This window comes from Pleurodeles waltl, chromosome 10 (genome assembly GCF_031143425.1).
Source record: "Pleurodeles waltl isolate 20211129_DDA chromosome 10, aPleWal1.hap1.20221129, whole genome shotgun sequence".
NCBI lineage: Eukaryota > Metazoa > Chordata > Amphibia > Caudata > Salamandridae > Pleurodeles > Pleurodeles waltl.
The window spans coordinates 1022259642-1022275508 of record NC_090449.1 but is presented as its reverse complement, the minus strand read 5'-3'; the positions used below and the strand labels follow the sequence as shown (position 1 = coordinate 1022275508).

Genomic DNA, 15867 nt, shown 5'->3' with positions numbered 1-15867 from the left:
CGTGCACATGCAGCGAGCTTTGACTGCCCCCCAGGGAGTAGTACTCTCTCACCTCCTGGCTTTGGTTGTTCAGTGTGTCATCCAACATTTTAAACAGTGCATTCAAGACAATGCATGAGAGACTAATTTACTTCAAAAAAGTTCACACAGTCGACTGATATTAACATATTTAGCTCTTTCGTGCAGTGTGTAAAAAGAGCAATGTTTTGTTTTGCTTTTTGACTCCAAAAGGCTTCATTTTTATGTTTAGTCAGGGCTCACTTACCAGTCTGACTTTAAAATGCCCTTTTAATGAGTAGTCTCAGCCAAAAACAGCTTGAACTCAAGATGGATGCCTCCTAAAGTTTCATTGCGAAGGAGCACCCTACTGTTGGGAGATTTCGGGGGATGGTGGCCATCTTGAGGTCAGACCAGCCCAACCCCATTATATCTGGGGGTCTTTATTTGCGTCTGCATCACTGGTATGTGTTGTTTTACCCAGTTTTTGCAGGTAGCAGCTTCATTATATTTGGACAAACAAGGGCATCCTAACTCTTCATTAGAGGCCTTACTCACAAAGGTAAACTTACACTGTAGTGTAAGTTCACAAATGTTTGCAATTCACAAAGGAATTTTAAGAGCAGTATCTCTATAACTGAAAAGCCTTCATACTTACGGCGGAGGCTCAGCAAATAAAGAGATAGGCAGCATTAAAAATACTACTAGTAAAAGTGCTTTGTGAATTTACAAAAATTACAAACTCTCACCAAGGTGTAAGCTTTCCTTTGTGAATCAGTTGCCCATTGTCCGGATTCAGAGGTAATTTGATTTAGTAGCGGAAGGCACATGCAAATACAATTAATATGGATGCTCCAGCTTGGAGTGAACAAAACGAGTAAAAAACAAAAAATATAGTTTCTAAGTTCTCTGCATTCCTTTTATATTTCAAAATCAAGGTACCAGCAAAACACAAATAAAACAATTAGTTAGAGCTTATGTCGTTTTTATGTCAGCTTTGGGACTGGAGGTCAATTTTAAGAACTTTATGGTTTGTGGTAAACCTATGAGTAGGGTGGGGGAGCTAAGGGTGGAGGATCAAATTATTAGCAGAGTCCATGAGTTCCCATACTTAGGGGTCATTTTTGATGAGAAAGGATCTTGGAAACCTTGTATTGCTAGAAGGATTGTGCTTTTTCATGCAACAGTTGGTGCATCCTTTGACTTTGCGGCTAGGGTAGGTAGTAAACCTATCAAACCCCTGCTTGAAATCTATAGGCGGAAATGCCTACCTGTCCTTCTGTATGGTTCAGCACTGTGGGGGTTTAGGGATATCCGAACCCTTATGGGGGAAGAAAATCGTTTCTGTAGAAGGCTTCTGGGTGTTGGACAAAATATTCCTGGATTTTGCCTTCACCTGGAACTGGACCTTGAGTATGTACAGGACACTACCCAGCTGGCTCCCCTTTTGTTATGGATTTCAATTTGGAGTAACGAACATGCCTCTCTTAATAGGGATATCCTAAGGGATTGTTTGGCCTGCGACAATGTAAAGCATATTCCCTGGTTGTCGCACATAAGGAAGATGGCACATGACCTGGGGCGGCCTGAATTGTTTGACCATCCCGAGGACCTGACTAGCTATGATAAGAAATGGGTCACGGTCATGGTTTCAGAGAATACAGGAGACCAAGAGGGAGGAGGAGGCTCTAAGGAAAAAATAAATCAGGGAATTTACTATGCTAAAGATGTGGGTGGGTCCGGAGCGATATCTCTCAGAAATCAAGGATGTGAGGGAAAGGTCTCTCATAACTCGATTCCGCTTGGGGATCATTAGAAGTAATTTGTGCTTCCCCCTAGGTCAATATGGGGAGAATTGTATTAGACTCTGCCCCTGTGATGGGGTGTCCCATCAGACCTTGATCCATTTTACACTGTTCTGTGTCTTTTATGCACCATTTAAAACCCGATTTCTACTACCGCTCCTTAGGCCCAAGGGTTTTGTACAATACCGTCCTGCTTTCATGTGGCTGCAAATGGCCTCAGACGTACTGGTATGGAAGGGCTTGGGATCATTCCTGAAGGGAGCTACTACTTGGCGCAAAAATGTTGAATTTTTAGAATGATTTTACTTATTTCGTCTCCAGTTTTTATGAACGAGGTTTTTATCTTCTTCTGTATTTTATTCTTATATATATATATATATATATATATATATATATATATATATATATATATATATATATATAATTATATGTACTTGTTTTTATGATGGGTGCTTTTATTATACATGGTTTTTATTGGTATTTTTACAATGTTTTGGTGATTATGTGTTGTAATGGATGAATTTTCTCATACCGAATAAAGCTTCTTCTTCAATTACATCATTGTTTAGGCTATTCTGCAGCTGAGTCTGAGCAGATTTAATACTATGCGAATAACTTGTGCCATAAAATGAAATAAATATATAAATTAGACAGGCTTAAGACCGCAGCAAACAGTTACCTCTTTTCTTGGGGAAAAAAAGTGGCAGAATCATGTATATTAAAGTAGTCTCCCTCTCCTTCTCCCTCTCCCTCTCCCTCTCCCTCCCCCTCCCCCTCCCCCTCTCTCTCTCTCTCTCTTTTTCTCTCTCTCTCTCTCTCTCCCTCCCTCCCAATGACAGTACCAGCCTTACTCGTGACCATCACATTCCTACAGGTGTGGCAATGCAGACCATTCCAGGCCACCGAAAGCTATAACAATGGTGTGAACTGGACAGACGTGTCATTTCAATAGAGATTGAATTGTTAAACAATGTTGTGCTCATCTCAAAATTAGGTAGACGGCGCCACAGTGTGGTGGCCTGTCATTAGTGCTGGTATTGAGAATTAAGTGCCGGTGTCGAGCACCAGAAACCACCAGCTCAAATTAAGTACTACTGCTGACAGAGTCCAAGTCCCTATTTTAGATGACGTGTAATGAATGATACATTTGGTATCATTACACGTACCTATGATAGGATCCTGCTAAGCATATTTGGGGACAAGGTAATCACAAAGATAAAATGGGTTGTAACAATTATATCATATTTGCAAAAATATCTGTTTTTCCATGTAATCTACTCCAAAAGCGATATTCTCCTTACCTTTCCTATTTGTGTTGGCAAACTGTGTGTTGGCTTACATTCAAGATTGTGAATCTTATGAAATAGGAACGGGATAGAAATATGACCCTAGTAGAAAAACAATTGGTTTGCAATTCGCCCAAATGCACAGAAGCAATTCAATTCACGGGGTGTGCTGTATTCAAAAACACATCTCAGTGGCAATGAAGTTGATGCTCGCAGGCAGACGACTGCTTTCTAAAAGTGGTTTAACAGCTGGCAGGCTAAGTAGGCTTCAGAAACATTAGCATAAAGACGCCTGTTCCTCAGAACCCAAATGTTGAAATCCTCATTAACAAGATTTATTTACTCAGTATAAAAAAAAAAAAATTGTTGCTAAATGGCCTACTTCTTCACGGGCTTACAGCGCCACCTGCTGCGGACTATTGATAATGCTAAACATGTTCTATTTCTCTCAGAGAGACTACATGGAGGGGCGGTACCAGCCTGTCCCCGGTACTTCTGCTGCGCTCAAACACGATCAGTCGGAAAAGAACAATTATTTCCAGGCTTTCGGAGTATGCTTCAATTATACTCGTGATGTGATTGGACATTGGTGAGAAGATGTTAACATATCCAATTGTTCCCTTTAGCTGGGTTTCCAAAAAGTTATCTCCGTTATTTTTGCAGGCCCGTTTTTTTTTGCTTTCTTGGTTATTTTCTTTGGCTATAGATACGCTGTGAGTTTAGAGTTAAGGCATCAGCTTCTTCATTGACTGTATCAATGCTAGAACAATTGGGGTGAATACGTGCGCATTGGCCAAATCGAAGGTACCCGCGTACGGCTCTCGGATGAAAACTGTCAAATAGTAGAAGCCCATTCTTTGGTCTATTGACTTTTCAAAGAACTTCTTTTCAAAATGAGCCTCTTTGCTTTCCATTTCCAGATCCAGACAGGTGGTTCTGTTATGGTCACTGGTTTGAGTACATTTCAGAAATGGATGACAATTGTTCACCAATTCTACGAGGTCTAGGTCCTTCCTAGTGTCCCCACACCAGATTATCAACACATCATCGATGCACCCGCAACATGATTTTATCTGATTTTTAAAAGAAATTGTCTCATTGAACATGTCATATTAAAATTGATGGACATATAGGCAGTCCAGGCTTGCGGCAAAGGTACTGCCAATTGATGTGTGAACTGGATGGCAGTGTGTGTTCCCATAATCTGTGAGAGCTATCCTGGCAAACTCCATAACAATACGCAGCTGGGGTGTAATAGTATTCTGTGTGGGGTTAAGTAAATATCTTCTACCACTTCTAGTGTCTGCCTTTGGGGCCACTGATCTCGTCTACATTAAAGTCTTGTAAAAGGCAGAGGATATCCTTTGTGTTCTTCAGTTAAAATGGCATTTTTGTCATCAAGGGTCTGAGAAACCATCACAAAACTGTGAAAGAGGTTTTATTATGTATTTAATATCTTGATAGCATGAGCCTCCCTAGTGGAGGCAATCTCATTTTAGGAATTTTGGGAAGTATGTAAAATTGTGGTATCTGTGTTTTTTGCCAAAGGAATTTGGCCTCGTGCCCAGTAATCCAGCCTAGCGCCAATGCCTCTTCCCTAATGTTTTGGATGGTGACCCTATATCTGGGAATGGGGTCAGTTTCCAATACCTCATAGGCTGTTATTGTTGAAAGGGGGGGCTGCATTCTCCTTACACATCACCACAATAGCTTTGCCTTTGTCTGCTGGTTTAGACATCACCACAATAGCTTCATCTTTGTCTGCTGGTTCTATGACCATGTCATGGTTGTTTTCAAGCTACAGGTACTTTGCATACCACTGGGTACCCGACATGGAACATAAGTGAGAGATATTCTTTTTCCCCAAAACATATCTGTCACCTAATATGAATTTGTCTCCGTTTCTTTTTTTGCACGAACCTACAAAACAATACTGACATGAGGTGTTATAGACAGCAAGGTGTTAATGAGCATAAAGTGGTGTGACTTTTTTGCAGCCTAGGCCAATGAGATTTCTGCAAAATATAATCGATGTCACTGTGCTTTTGTAAATAACTTCATTCATTCCAACTAATTAAAGAATTTTGAAGAAACTGCTAAGATTTTTTTAGGGTAGTACTTTTTTTAAAGTCCAATTAATAAAGTGTAAGCCGGGCAGTTAAAGAACAAAATAAAACTCTACATAACCATCCTTAGTGTAGTCTGAAAGTATCAATGAGGAGCTTCAACTACATTTCCCAGCAGCCCTGCTCCTCACCGATGTGAAGGACATGGCTCACCTGTTTCCAATTTTAGAAGAAAAAAATAATATTCTTTTTGTTGAGCAAATAGTTTTGGAATTTCCACCCAATCGGTATAGGTTTGTGTAAATTTTAAATTCAAACTGAGCCCAATAGTGAACTATGAATCAGCATGACGAGCTTCAATGTAGCTTCACAATATGAATGGGGTGCTTCAACTACGTTTCCCAGCAGCCCTGGTCGCCTATGATGTCAAGAGCATGCCTCCCATATTTGTGAAATAAAGGACAAAGTACGAGAAGTGTGCTCAATTACAATTCTATGGCAGCACTGGATGCTTCGGATTATGCCTTCTCTTTCTTCTACTGACAAAACAGCAGCCAATAAAAAAACAGTAAAACTTTAAACTACCTATCCCATGATACCACCATGACATCCAATCACAGCCTTTCCCTTATCAATATATAAGGCATCAGCAACACAGTCCATCGTCTTTCTTTGCTGCTGCAGCATCCAGAAGAGTGCCTTATAATGTAGATTTTCCTAGTTTATGACGGAAAGTCTTAATTTTATTAAAGACACGGAGGCGAGTATTATGCGTTTCTTTTCTCGCTTTAATAAATAGCAGCAGTCAAGAAGAAACTACAAATCCCATAAGGCTTAACACAGACAACCAATGGGATTAAAAACGTAGTACAACATATATCAACCAATGGAAATACTTCCATGCCATTGTGATGTCACTTGACTGCAACCAGCCCTCTTTTCTTGCGAATAAAGTCAATTATTGATGAATAACGGGAATAATGAACAAAGAATAAACAATGCCATAAGAAATGCAAACACGTCAGAACAAAAGTCCAAAATCCTACAAAGGAAGGAATGTTCCAATAAATCAGGAGGATACAATCCAGAACTTGAAGGAAGCAGAGAATTCAATTGATGCAAGGAGGTCCAACTAGGACGCTGGTTGAGTGGCCGGAACTGGCGCTGGAAGAAAGGGAGGGAGAAAAACAATGTTTATACCAGAGGTGGGATAATACTCGCCTCCGTGTCTTTAATAAAATTAAGACTTTCTGTCAGAAACTAGGAAAATCTACATTTTATGACAAGACCGGAGGCTCCTATTATGCAAGTTTAAAGCATATTAATTACATTCAATGAAACATTATAAATATTCAGTCCTCATTCAGCATGCAAGTGTGATGCATAGCTGTTTTTCTCTATTTGGTCAGACTTTGTCGCTTTGTGTGAAGAAAGCTTGCTTGGTGTCTATGTACAGAACTAGCATTGCAGGGGAATGAAGCTTGCAGTACTCGGCCCTGATGTATCTCATCTGTGTGAGTGAGGTTTGTTTTGCTGCTGCCTATTATATGTGAGGACGAACAGGCTTTGGTACATCCACCATGGTCTGGAAACACTTGCATCGCTGGTGCACAAACTGGTGTGAAGTGCTTGTGATGGGACCTTGAAAACTTGATCTGAACTTGGCTTCGCCAAATATGTATCTGAGCGAAGCTTGCACTGGTAATGGCTCCTCTGTGTCTGAAAAAAGCTCTCACTGTTACTTCCAGTTGGGTTTTGTAAGTGATGTTTGCACCACTCTAAGTGATGTTTGCTTTTTTGCTGCTTGCACTCTTCCTGTGCAGTTTATGACGTAAACCTGCCCTTACGTGTTCCAGATTGTGTTAATAAACATTACAGGCATTGACATACATTAATGTCTGTTTTGACTCAAGATTTTCCCCGGGTATGAATGTATTAATTTGACATTCGGCTTGCACTAGGTCTTAGGTTGAGTGTGATTTTTAACACAGGCTTTTGCTTCACGTTCGAGGGGTCAGCAGAATAATATTCTCTGATTTGTTTGTCTAAGTGCAAATTGAAACATGCCTTCTGAACCACACTGCTTAGCTTGAAGGAGAACTTTCATATTCTGCATGGCTCACTGTCAATAGCAGACAGGCGGTAAACACTTTACTTGCAGAAAGAGCTCCACGGGTCTCCGGTTTTCTCACCAACAGTGTTTCAAATATAAGATGCATTAGTGCCCCTAATGCAAAGCAATGTGCTCCACTAGATGTAGGCACGTGCCCAACATGGGGCTCCGAGCGAGAGGCGCCCATCAGCTTCCTAGAGATGCTGTGGATTTTAGAACACACAAGGGGTTTAGGATGTACAGTTGCAAGTCTCGCTCGGTGAGAAGGGAGATAGAGCTGGAATACCTGGGGCGTGCTGGGTGCAAAGGATGGAATATTAAAACCCGTTCAGTCTACAACAGGTATGCACAGGGTATTGCATGACCCAGAATCAAGGTAGCATAATTTTCCAATAGGTAAATAAAGAGTTTAGACTAATTGGATGCGTGATAAACAATGTTTGGTGTATATATTTTCTTCATTGTCATAAAATCCATTATCAGTGAGAGATTCCTTACTGATATAAATTCTCCTACATATGATTAAATTAGCATATACTAGATTAGCCCTTAATAAATAAATAGATTAGCAATAAATACTATTATAAAATAGGAAAAGTGTGTTTGTGCACTGATTTGGGGTGGGGGCGGGGAGAGGGGGATGTGATTCTCATTTGTACACGAGTATAAATCTGAAAGAGGAACCACAGAACCACATTACGAAATAACACCAACTTTGGTAACAGCAAATCTTTGGGTGAACCCAAAATCCCTCAAATTACATCCATCAAAAACTAAAATGAAATACTGCTGACGCACAGGAACATTCATTTTTGGGGATGTTAACTAAGGGCCCCTTCTCTGGTTACTGCCCCACAGCAGTTTCGGTAGTTTGAGATGCAGTTATGCAGTTGCATAAAAGTCTAAACATAGATATCCAAGTCCCAGAAATAACTAAAACCTGCCTACGTTAGATTGTAGCCCTACCCTGGATTTTTCCTTATTGTGTTCTTTCCTCTTGGAGTCATTGTGGTTCACCCAATCAAGAATTAACTATAGGAACTCTGCTTATCTTGGCCCCGAAAATAAAAGAAAATCTCGCCTACAAAAAATTCAAAAGGATGTAGTCATATGCATCTTCAGTCCTAAAACAATGGACTCTGTCACCAACTACACCAATTAGACTGGCTGCCATCATGGAAGCACATCTTTTTCATATCTGCCTGAATCGTGGATTGAACTGTGACACTGGTTCTAAATTTCTAACACAGAAAGTCAGGAAATATGTGCCTACACCTAAGAAAGTACTGTAGATGAGTATAGAACTGAACCCCTTATAAGCATGAGCAAATTTTTAATCGCTCTAAAAACCCTGTTATCCGTGGGCGGGTTATGGGTAGACTATAACCGGTCCACCGATTACTAGTGCCGTTTCATAAGGACCAAGAGATTCCAGCTGAAGTAAACATGTGCTACAGAAATAGTGTTAAAGACATAAATGAATATTCCTATACTCTTCAAAAATCCTGAGTCCAGCCTGAAGATTGGGGTGTCTAGACTATTTTCTTTTTCGGCGCAGAAGCCACGGCTACGCATTTGCCTCCTGGGGCTCAGGATAACTACAGCCCCCAAAATAAAGAGAGAATTCATGGCAACTTATGACAACACTCATCCCTCATTCAGTAAGGGCATCTATTTTTCCTGATTCAATTCGGCCACCTCCAAAACTAACTGCTGTTCCGTTTCTCTATTATGTTTCTCTAAATTTTTGGATTACTTATTTTGACCTATCTTACCTCATTCGTCACTACTTATAAACTGCTAGAACCCTTTCCGTCTGAAAGTAGGGTTCTTAACTTCCACCACACATCCAGCTTCATTACCTCTCCTCATAACAATTATCTCTCATCTCACACTCGTCTATCTCCAAGCGGCTTTTTAATGCTGTCAATCCATCCCCTCTATTAGCCATCCTCACCAATACTGGGATCGCAGGATCCAATCTCGTCTGGTCGTCATCCTATCTCTTTGATCAGCCTCCTGGTGCTCCCTGCCCCTACAGTGCTGCTAGTTGGTGTCTCACAAGGCTCAGTCATGGGTCCTCTGGTCTTCACACTCGGCACCCCATCGTTTGGCAATATGATCACATCCTTTCCCCTCATCGATTTGCAGATGATACCCAAATATTTCTCTTCTTTCCTATTGTTATTTCTAGAAACATGGGCACGGATCTCAAAATGTGTCATAGCCATCTGGTTGTCTGATAGAATATCAATATTAAGAATATTGTGTAGACAGAAGATCATGTCAAAAATATCGATGACCAAAATATCGAGAAGATAAGTGCAAATAGGTAAGTGTAGATTTGCTATTCTTAACTCCACATCTACGTACCTTGAAGATATCTATACCATCAAGGTACTTATATGTGGAGTTAAGTATAGTAAAACTTTACTTAACCATGGAAACTTAAATTCACAATATTTTTGTCCCCAATACTCTTGGCACAATATTTTGTCCACACAATATTTTGGGCTCAATATTTTGTCCAAACACCAGTCATCTACAACTGGATTGTGGTATTCTAAGTGATCTTCAAATATTCCATATCTGAAATTATTTTCTTTCCCATAGCCTTGGGGCCTGCCTCCCTTCTCTACCTTATATATTTCCCCCTGATACCATGACCACAGCTTCCTCAGTTAGAAACCATTTGGTACATTTATTTTAAGCAGCGTTGTGAACACTTATAGGTTGATAACCACAGCAGACACAGCCGCATCAATTCAATAATCAAACATGTGGGCTATAGTGGGTCATTTTGACCTCGGCAGTCTTTTTTAAAACCGCTGAGGGACCGCCGTGCGGAAGACCGCCAGTGGTGGTGGTTTGCCGCTCGGCCTATTATGACCATTGGCAGCTCTCCGTCCTTTTACGGACGGAGAGCCGCCAACAGCCATCATGGCGGGAGGCGGGGAAGTGGAGGTAGCTCCACCTCCACGGCAACAGAACACCGCCCAGCGAATCACGTCCTGTGATTGGCCGTGGCGGTGTTCTGTTGGCGGTGCGATGTCGGCAGAGCTGCCCCCATGGCTCCCGTCCCCTCCCGGAGGATTGTCGGACCAGGTAAGTCGATTGTCCGTGAGGGGAGGGGGGTGTTGTGTGTTGTGTGGGTGCATGGGGGTGTGCGCGTGTGTATGTAGAGGGGGTGTGTGAGTGCGTGCATGCCTGCGGGAGTGTTGTGTGTATGGGAATGAGTGCGTGTATGTCTGTGGGTATGTCTGTATGGATGTGTGCGTGTATGTTTAAATGTGGGGGTGCGTGTATGACTGTGTGTGTGGATGTAGGCATGTATGTCGGCGTGTGTGCGTGTAAGTATGTAGGTGGTGCCTGCATGCGTGTCGTGTGGGTATGGGTGAAGTGATGTTGGGGGTTGGGGTGGGGAGGGGGGCCCTGCCACCTTTGGGGGGTGGCAGGGGTGGTGGGGGGGAAGGGGAGGGAGTCGGGGTGGGGGAGACCCTTATCAGTGCCAGGGAAGGAATTCCCTGGCACTGATAGTGGTTACCGCCATGGATTTCATGGCAGTTCAAACCGCTGGAAATCCACGGCGGTAAGCCGGGTCCAAATACCGCCGACGGTCGTCTCCGCCCTGGCAGGCGGAACGGAGAACCAGCGGATGACCATGGCGGTAATCGCCATGGTCATAATTCCACAAAGTAAGACTGCCAGCCTGTTGGCGGTCTTACCGCCGGTTCTCCGCCTTCCACCAGGGTCATGATGACCCCCATACACTTTAATATTTCCTTCCACGCAGCCAACTAGTAGGTCTCACTTTGTGTTCATTTTACACACCGGAAACATTTCAAGATTTTGCTGCATTTCCCTAGACACACACCTCGCTGAATTAGCTGGTTATCAGGTAATAACCAAACTCTGTTCAAGCTACTGATCCTGGTCTTCAAAGCTATAACATACTAGCCCCTGAGCTACCACTCTGTAATCCTGAGTAGATACATGCCTAACCGCAACCTATGCTCACCCAACAATCACCTCCTAGCTGCAAACCCAACCTCGATAAGCAGCACCAAGGTGCCATACCTCGCAGTAGCTGGGCCACGGCACTGGAACTCCTTTCCAACTGAAATCCACTCAGTCACTCTGCTAGCATCTGTTAAAACTGCCCCAAGGCACCTCATCTTACAAGACGAGTCCTAACTGACAGAACTACACCCTATTCTCTCTCTGTAATTTTGCATATTTTTATACATGATACATGTGTGCACTGGCTTGTATTCTTTCTCATACATCAACCAACATATCAAACCCCATTTTATGTACCTGCCTAGAAGACTTTTATAGGTCTGTGTTCTGCTGTTATTTTATAACATTTCTTGTGAAATGCTCCATTGTATGCCTCTACAAAAAACTCACATTAATTCATGTTATGTCAGATGTATGCATCGTTTTGTCTTCATTTACATAAAATGTTTAGAACATTGGGTACTTTAATGCTTTCAGAGGAAACTATCATATCATTAATGATGATGTGTTAATTAATTATGCAGAAATGAGTATCTAATTGTAAATAGCTGTGATATCTCCCCAGTACACATGCATATAGGAGTTTCTACAAGAGAAAGGATTCTCCAGATAAGAAAAGAAGACATACTTTCTTAAAATGTGAAGAGAGGGATATTCTCGCTTAGACAGAGGAGGGGGAGGGTAGAAGGACGGTAAGTTTGTTTTATATATCAACGCTGGAGCTCTGATGTGGAGGGGGATTGTGGCAGGGAATGAAGGATCACTGAAAGCCAGGGGTAAGATCTCAGTGTTTGCACCAAAGAACACTTCTGTATTACAGAAGGGGTCACATGTTCTTGTGCCACTGTTTCCTGTAACAATTATGCACTTCATACCTCATAACACTTTCTTACCCGCTAGTACACTTCTGGCATCTTTACCATCACTCCTACATAAACCTCTTCATCCCTGCTTTCTCCACTTGTCACTGTTTTCCTATGTTTCAATATTTCTTTCTTCCTCCGGTTTCTGCCTTTTTTTATTCTCTACTTCTAGGTGAAATTCTGTTGATGAAAAATATGTCCCAGTCCCAAAGACAAGTGATGGTACCCAACATCTGCAAGCACCAGCACAAATGAAGGTCTGTTTGGCGTACACCATAGCCAAGGGATGGGCATGTTGGGAGAGGCCACCATCTCTTGTCTTGCTCTCTGCTCCCACTAGCTCAGTTGATATAATTGGTAGCTCATGTTGGCTACTCACAGGATGCGTGATGCCCCACATTGCCACACCTAAGTGCATAGGCCTCCTGTCAGCTCTCTGTCCAATCCCATCCCATGATCTCACGTGAGGGCCAGGTCGCCGAATGCGTCATCCACAAGGCTGGAGTACCAGTGATGGGGAGGGACACAGGCTGCCCTCAATGGAGACTGTTCTGCACCTCCCCACTGGATGGTGACTGGCCAATAATTGTAGGGGGTAGTTCAAATGCAACTGAGATGATCTGTGCAAAATAGTGTGTGTCATGCCATCAATGATGTTGATGCTTATATTGTAGGCAGAAGTGGAGTAAAGATAGTGGCCTGGAGTACTTGTGGCAGATTTGAGGACTTTCTCAAAGAGAATGAGGGAAAGTACCAATGAGGTGGCTATGACCAAGTTTATCATTCTCAGCACTAGATTACAGGCTAAGGGGCTTACTTACAGTTTGGTGGATGGGTTACTTGGTCACAAATGTGACAGATATCCCGTCCGCCGTACTATGATTCCCATAGGATATAATGGAGTTATAATACGTCAGTCAGGATATCTGTCACGTTTGTGACTGAGCAACCCCGTCTGCCAAACTCTAAATCAGGCTTTATGTCTTAACCGAGAAAAATGTAAAGGGGAGAAGAACGTGTAAAATATTAAAGAGAAGAAAGTAGGCAAATGTGGTTTTGGAGATGATGAAAGGGGATAGATGCACGCAGTTGTCAATGTGGACCAAGGGGTTAATTGCTGTGGATGAGGCGCTTAGAGGTCATAGAGGAATGAGATGACAGATGGTACTATCAACAGAGTGGCAAATGATGAGTGATAGAAAATTAAGGTTTAGGATGAGCTGACCATAAGGCCATCCACCTGCAGATGGGGTCAGGTAGTCTTTCACTTGCAAATGAGTATGGTAAATTAAAGTATAGAAAAAAAGATTTTCACTTTGTCGATAGTTCAGCTTTTATTGCAATAGTTTGTTAGTAAAGCAGTTGCTGGCACTTTACAATTGAGCAAAGGTGAGTGCTTTCTTTTAATTATCAGCTCTCGCTCCACTCTGCACCATTGAGAAAACACCGAGGCCCATATTTATACTTTTTTAGCGCCGCATTTGAGCTGCTTTTTGACGCAAAAGCAGCACAAACTTACAAAATGCAATTGTATTTTGCAAGTTTGAGGCGCTTTTGCGTCAAAAACGGACACAAATGCGGCGCTAAAAAAGTATACATATGGGCCCTAGTGTAATGTAATGTCTTATACCTCATCGTGCATTGTTGGCTCTGTCGGTGCACTATCTCTTAGGTAATCAGTATGATAGTAGCGCAGAGGGCGGGTCGGAGGCGGGGTTATCCTCTTTAATAAATGCGGCAATGTGTCCCCTAGCATAAGATTCAGAATAGCATTCCAAAAGTACAGTCAACAAATAAAGAAAAAAAGAAAGGACTGACTCAAAAAAGGAGTTTAAGATCAAAAATGTAAGAAAAACCATGAAGGTTTATTGTAATATTAAGGACAAAACAAAGGCAATTTAAGGCTCAGTTAAGTGAATATTCAGTCACAAGGCATAGAAATCATTTGTCATGAAGGCAATTAGTAATTCAAAATAGATGCAGCAATGTAGAGCAACATCAGAAAAATTGACTAGGTGCCAATTATGCAGCAAATAATCAGAGAACCTGACAGCATCCCTAGGGGTTCAGAAAAGAGTCTGGCTTTGAGGGTCTCGTGTACCATTTTCTAGCATAGAAAGCAATGGAAAATGCAATTCCAGCACGGTGCAAGGAAAAGGGTTGGCAATTCACATTTCAGCATTCTAAAACATCATACAATCCCACTATCCTAGCATTAACCATCTGCACGAATATTGATTTGCCCCTTCTGACCTAAAGTCATCTGGTGACATCAGAACAGACTAGTTACATGAACAAGAAAGAGAGTCATGAATCAATGCAATACAGTGCACTAGCAAAGAGAGCCTTTGGAAAGTGTCTAAAGGCTTCCCCCAGAGTGATTTCAGAACAACATGTCATACAAAATAAACCGTACACATTTTGCTGCGTGCAATTTCAAATGAGGAATACAAGCAAACGATTATTATGTAGTCAGCAGCCATGTTTTACATGATGGATTCGAGGCCTGACTGATGCCTAGTTAAGCAAAGGCCAGAAAACACACTTTAAAACACCTTAGCATTTTTGTTGCGATTGCACTGGATTCATGTTAATAAGCATTTATATTTTTAATTAAAGAAAACTCCAACATCAGTATCGGAGATATCGTTTGCAGCTTTTTCTGCCCTAGAAGTCCTAAATATGATATGACAAAACTCTCTATCAGTAATCCTATTACAGGATCAGTCCTTTCAGAAGTTGTAATGCCTAATTTTTGATTGGCACTGTTATATTGGCTATCATCATGCTACCCTTGTCCCTCTGGCTATTTAACTAAATGAGGTAAACTGTCTGGAGTATACTCTCAATGAAGCATAGTGAATTTCAACAGTACAAGGGACCCGTGCAAAGTACAGCAAGAAAAAAATGTGTACAGAGATTCATGCGCCATACTGACCAATAAAAAAATGCAAGGCTGTGACAATATGCTCAGAATTTTGGTTAAAGGGTCAAATTAGATGCAATGGCAATTGAAACTGTTGGTCGATTCAAACACATATCTTCTGGAGCAAATTCAGAGGTTATTGAAGCATCTCAGATATACATTAGCCGTGATTTCCCATCTCCAATAAATTTGCACCTTTGCATTACTGGCGCAAATTGATGTTGCAGGGGAAATCACCTCCCAAGAAACATCTGTGAAAGAATCGAAAAAAGTAAATGTTAATTCACAAACTTCTACCAGACTCTTTTCCACCAGGATGGAAAGCGAGAGGATCAGTCCCAGACTTGATGAGGATATAAGAAAAAGGGTTTATGCAATAGGAAAAAATGTTTTCCCTGTGGAGAAAAAGAAAAGAAAAGGAAAAAAAGAAATAAGAAAAGGAAAAAAGGGAAAAGAAAGGGGAAAGGAAAGCAGAGAAAAAGAAACGTACATTTGCATATTAGGGCCATTTAACCAGTTCTGAAGTCTGTAGTATGTAGACTGATGCACTGGTAAAATGGAAGCCCAGGGAACATGTCACATGACATTCCCAGTAGTACACCTGGAAACCTGTGCCTGGTGCAGCTTCCAACACATACTTCTGGGAATGTCTGCGAATTCCAAAAAGTAGTAAATCTGCACCCATTCGTGTGATTATTTGTACAGAGCAGATTTAATTTTATTTTAATTTTATTTCACCCCCCACGGTGCAAAAGGCAGAATGACTTGAAAGAGATACTCTGTGTCACAGA

General features: G+C 41.7%; 1 long non-coding RNA gene across 1 annotated transcript in view; it reads right to left on the bottom strand.

Moving 5' to 3' along the window:
* Positions 1-5940: 5940 nt before the first annotated feature.
* Positions 5941-15867, bottom strand: part of LOC138262156 (uncharacterized) — a 119498-nt gene continuing 109571 nt past the window's right edge. The window contains exon 5 of the long non-coding RNA XR_011199205.1: positions 5941-6318. This is a non-coding gene — a long non-coding RNA (uncharacterized lncRNA). The remainder of the gene's footprint in view (positions 6319-15867) is intronic.